Below are 6000 nucleotides of genomic sequence, written 5' to 3'. Positions count from 1 at the left end.
GAAAAATCAGCAGTAGCAGAACATGCCACAAACCTTCCTGGGCATAAAATACTGTTTGAAAACACTGAAATTCTGGACCATGCCAACAACTACCATGTCAGGATGCACAGGGAAGCCATTGAAATCCACAAACACCTGGACAATTTCAACAGGAAAGAGGAAACCCTTAAAGTAAACAAGGTTTGGCTACCAGTCCTGAAAAACTGCAAGATAAAGACAAAACAAATGCAAATGAAAAATCTCCCAGAGTCAGGGGTTTCCCAGCCGACAATGAGCGCTAATCAAACAGACACTCATCCTCTTTTGCAGACCCTCCCACCCTGAGGCCTGCCATTAGCAACAGAACAAGACACATGTAAATCACTCCTGCCTTCCCAGGTCACACAGTACACACACACACACACACACACACACCTCCTTTCCAGGCAAGCATTCTCTGAAGATGTCAGCCACAAATGCTGGCAAAATGTCAGGAAGAAACTCTCCTAGAACATGGCCACATAGCCTGCAAAACCCACAAAAAACTATGCTTAAAGACTGCTGAGGTGATATGAAGTGGGTATATAAATGAAGCTGCTATTGCTATTGCTATTATATAAATTTACAAAAGACTGGATTACAAGCATTTCTATGCAGGAAAATGGTGGGCCAACAGGTTGGACTGTGATTCAGAGAAAACGGTAATGAGACTGGCATATTGAGGCTTTTGGGAGAGAAATCTACTTCAAGAGTGGAGATGGTATATGCTATTTGTGGGATTGGAGCAGTAAGAATGTTAAAAAAATATTCTACCCATAGCTGAAAAATATGTTTCGTGAGTGTCAAGAAATCCTAATAAGAAGAATCCTGGATTATTATTATTATTATTATTGTTGTTGTTGTTGTTGTTGTTGTTATAGTTTATTTATATAGCACCGTACGTTTTGCACAGTGCTTTACATAAACATCAAAAACTTCATTTTACATCAATATTAAAAACCAGATAATATCTACATACATACAATCTAAAATCAAATAGCATAAAAGTTTTAAAATTACCTAAGAACATAATAGTCCACAAATGTTTGGGAAGGAGATTCCAGGATTGATGAGTGGCAAGGGAGAAAGGTCAAATCTGGGATGGGAAAGAGGAAACCCTTGGCTTGGTTAAGAGCCCTGAGCCTTTGGAGTGTAGAGCATGAACAAAATGGTAGGAAGAAATATGAGCTGCCAACTAGGAGAAGGGGGTAAACCATGTAGGGATTTAAAAGGTTAAAAGAAGAAGCTTATAATGAATCCTAAAAGTAATAGGGAGCCAGTGAAGAGATGTCAACTTAGGGTGATGTGGTCAAAACGGCGATCCAAAAAAGATGATCCTGGCAGCAGAATGTTGATTGGAGATCAAAGGGCCAAGGTGGGACAGAGGAAGCCCTGTCACTAGAAGGTTGCCATAGTCAAGGCGAGAAATAACCAGGGCATGAACCAAAGTCTTAGCAGTAGACATTGAAAGAAAAGGACAGATTTTAGCTAAATTGTAAAGAAAAAATTGATAAGACTTGGCTGTGGCCTGGATCTGAAGAAGTAACGATAGGAATCAAAGGCAAAACCAAATCTACGTGCTTCCTTCACAGGATTAATATGAATGTTATAAACTGTAATTGAGAATGTATATTGCAAAGTCGGCATTGATGGAAAAATAAGTAGTTCAGTTTTAGCCATGTTAAGTTTCAAACGCTGTTGTAGCATCCATGCAGATATAGCTGAAAGATATGATGAAACTCATTGTTCAGTGTTTGGAAAGAGTCCTGGAGTGTGGAAGTACAATTGGGTATCATCGGCATATAAATGGTATTGAAAACCGTAGGAGCTAATAAGATTATCTAAGAACAACAACGGACCCAGGATGGAGCCCTGCGAGACTCCAATTGGTAATGAGATGGGAGTCGAAACCTGACCTCTAGCTACGACAGCAAACGACCTATTCAAAAAGTATGATCTAAACCAGTTAAGGACTAAATCAGTGAATCCTAACTCCTGAAGCAAATCTCCCCAAAGACTATGACTGACTGTCTCAAAAACAGTGAAAAGATCAAGAAGAACAAGAACCAAGAATAGGCCTTTCGACTGACAAGAATCTTTAGAGTTTGGGACTTACTGTGCATAAAATCAGCACATGATATTTTTGTGGAGAAAACAGCATTTTCTGCAGAAAGAATGCCATTTCCTGTGCAGAAAATGCTATTTTTTGTGAAAAAAGAAAGCAAGCATGTGTGAATTTGGAGCAGAATAAATTCCCAACTACAGTATTTTCTGCACAGAAAGTGCTATTCTCTGTGCAAAAAGATCAAATCCAATTTTTTGGCAGAATAAATCTCAGACTGTGAATAATCTGTAAACTATGTAGTTTTTGAAGACTGTCTTGCAGAAGGAAAAAATAGGTAAAAATTACCTTTTGAGAAAATTAGCAAAAAATTACATCCCTATTCCAATGTATATTTTTAAAAAAATTTCTGTGTCTCTCCTAGATTGGTGTTTTGTGTTGCATTATTTAATGATGCAACCTTCTTGTTGGTTCTTGATGTTTTTTGTCCCTTCTTGCTGCTCTTCAAGTATGAAATGTGGCACTTCTGCGTCATTGGTAGGCAACTAGGCATGCTGACCATGTGGACTGTGATAATAAATATGGATATCCTAATCCCCATTCCTGTTGGTCTAATTGTGTTTTCTTTTCTTTGCAATGTCCTCTTTCAATTGTGTGTTTTTATGTTAAAAAAAACAACCTTTAGAGGTAATGTAGTAAACCACTGTAGAAGCTTGGTCATTAGAAACAATATAGATATTGGAACCATCCTCCCCTGAAACCACCATGTGTAAGAGGCTGTGATGAGCAAGTGTGTAATAATAGTTACTTATATCTCATGGCCCTTCTCTTTGCAAACAGTACTAACACATTGCCCCAAAAAATAGGAAGTGCACCACCAAAATATAAAGCCAAAAATGACACCAATTTACATAACATCTGCACATATTCTATGCACTTTAAGATCAGGATGTAGTAGTGGCATTATGTTTGTGCCATTCTGGATTGTGCACTTCCAAAGCTTATGCAAGGAAGCATCTACTACCCTCTGTAGAAACAGTTCTCACATTCATGCACAGGTCCACCCTCCTCCAGTCAGAACAACCACAAATTGGCCTGTAGGGCTGCATTGGCACTGCAGAAATAATCCAGGCTGACACCATTTTAACTGCCATTCCTCAATGCTATGGAATTCTGGGAACTGTAGTTTGTTGTGGCACCAAAGCTCTCCGACAGAGAAGGCTAAATGTCTCACAAAGCTACAACTCCAGTGTAGATGCAGGCAAGGACACACCAGGAAGCTCCCAGCTGGATGGAGGAAATGCCCATTTCTTCCCTGTCTCAATTCCCTCTCTGCATTCATCCTCCCTCTTCCAGTCCCATGTAACTATGTTGGTGGGGTTTTCTACTCCACTGATATTAAACAGGCTCTCAGCTTACTAATTAGGTACATTATTCAAATGAAAATCTCTTTCTCTCTTGTGGTAGGGTGACTGATCTAGTGATGTGTATGTGTACCTACTGTTGGCCAGGTGCTAAGTGTCGATGGATAACTTTACAGCTCCTCTTTCTCGCTTTCTCTTCATATGATGCTTTATCTTTAAAACTGTCTGTCTGGGCCAGACAGACCTTTGAGTAGAAGATACCTCCAACGAAAGGATTGTCCTCTGTAAAGTAGAACACATGCTCTCTCTCTCAGTGTTTCTGAGATATAATGTAACCCAGAGTTTAGAAAGTTAAGGTTAAGAAAAATAAGTGTAATGCCATGCTGAAGCTGTCGATGGGGCTAATCAATGGTTTCTCTAATTTCACAAAACATGATGCCTTGCATGCAGGGCTGGCCCAATACATTTTGCTGCCTGAGTACTGGCGAAGCGACTATTTCTTTCTCTGTTGGTGGAAACTAGGAGGACCATGGAAGGCTAGATTAGAGAACACAGTGTTTTTCTAAGGGATTATTCAAAGGTTGTGGAACTTCCTTCTGAGTTGTCCTTGCATCTTGGCTGTTCTTCTGTTGACAGGCAAAGACCTTGATGGCAACAATGATGGCAAGCTTCCTTGTAGAGGAAGGTGCTTTGAAGAGGTTGGTGCTGTAGTTTCTTTTCTTTATACAGTGGTGCCTCGGGTTACGAAATTAATTCGTAACGCGGCCGCTTTCGTAACCCGAAAAGCCTTCGTAAGCCGAATTGCCATAGGCGCTAATGGGGAAAAGCCGCGATTCCGTGCGAAAAAGCCGAAAAAAGCACCAAAAGTTTTTTCGTAACCCGAAAAAACATTCGTAACCCGAAACAATAATTCCCTATGGGATTTTTTCGTATCCCGAAAATTTCGTAACCTGGGTATTTCGTATCCCGAGGTACCACTGTACGTGCATTTAAATTTATTTTAATTCAATTATATTATCTTTAATTATCTTTTAGTTTATATCTCTGCCCATGTAGCCTTTACCTGTATGCTTTATTATTTAATCTTGTTGTGACCTGCCTTGAAATTCAGTTTCGGAAGAAAGGTGGGATATAGATATCAATTGGCTTAGACTGCATCCACACTGCAGAAATAAGCCGGTTTGATACCACTTAAACTGGTATCCCTTGGAATATGCCTAATTAATTAATGGTGGGAAACTGCTGCACTTCTCACAATCTCTGCAAGTTATGACAATTGTCTCAGTCTGCCAATGGTAGGGCTTGCCCTTTTGGAAACATTCTCACTCTTCTATAATCATATTCATTCATTCATTCATTCATTCATCTGCTGATAGGGAGAGCTCCCAATTAGTTGCATTAATTTCTACACATTACTTATGACTTCCACAATTTCCAGACATGATCTCCCGCACAAAGAGGTACCAGCAGAAATATTCTTATTTAGTTTGATGTAAGGATTTTATACTTTTACTTTTACTTTTACTTGTAATAAGACAATATGATTTTGAGGCTATTCTAAGTATTAAACAGACTTTTAAATAAACCAGAGAGAGTCAGATTAATATTGTTGAAGAACCACAGTCTGGCATGCTGGAAGCCACTGTTTTCCTGTTTTGTGTGTCTGCTTTGGTTTGTTTTGCTTTTAGTTTTAGAATTGTTCTAGACTATTTAGACTTGTTGCTATTCAGATATGTTATTTCCTTATATATTTTTTCCAGATACTGTATAGAGAATTTAGTGTATAATTTGTTAGCTTGGTTTTGGTGGTGTGTGTATATGTGTATATTAAACAGAGGTACCAGCAAAGCAGGGTCTTATTAAAATACAGCACTACATGAATCCAAGGGGGAGCTAGCAACCAAGCCGTTATAACAAGTAGGCTATATATTATTTTCCTGTGGAGGCGAAGACTTAAAAAGTTTAAACCACCTGAATTTTACACACAAAAAACTGAAGGTAGGCAACTTGTTAGGAGTTAGCATGAGAACTATGCCATAATTAAAAACAGAAGAAGCGGGTTAAAGGTCCATGAGAAGAAACAGATTTCCTTGGAATATGCCTGATATGGTGAACCAATCTAAATAGAAACTGCTAATTTGCCTAATTGATTTAAATTAATGGGTAGATTGCTATAGTGTCTTGTTCTCAGCGTAGGTTATAAAACCGTGCACTGCTGGCTTATAACCCAGGAATGTGTGGCCTTGGAATGTCATTGTTCATTGGATAACTGTTACAAGCTGTATTGTGGCATTCCAACAGTTTGCTGTAACCATGTGAGCACCAAAAGTCTAGTTCCTGGACTGGGTTGTAGAATCCCTCCCCACCAGTGCACAGGCACACATACACAGTGGTGGAAACCGACTGTGACAAAACTCTGGCTAAAGCACCCAAAGAATTACACATGGTTTGCATCATTTTGAAATGCATTCCATGTACACCTCTTACATAACAGAACATTGCATAACATAACATAACCTGATGGGATAGGTGATCTGCTTCTCAGAAGATATTTTA

The sequence above is a fragment of the Sceloporus undulatus genome, chromosome 1 (genome assembly GCF_019175285.1).
Source record: "Sceloporus undulatus isolate JIND9_A2432 ecotype Alabama chromosome 1, SceUnd_v1.1, whole genome shotgun sequence".
Lineage (NCBI taxonomy): Eukaryota > Metazoa > Chordata > Lepidosauria > Squamata > Phrynosomatidae > Sceloporus > Sceloporus undulatus.
This window is presented reverse-complemented; position numbering follows the sequence as displayed.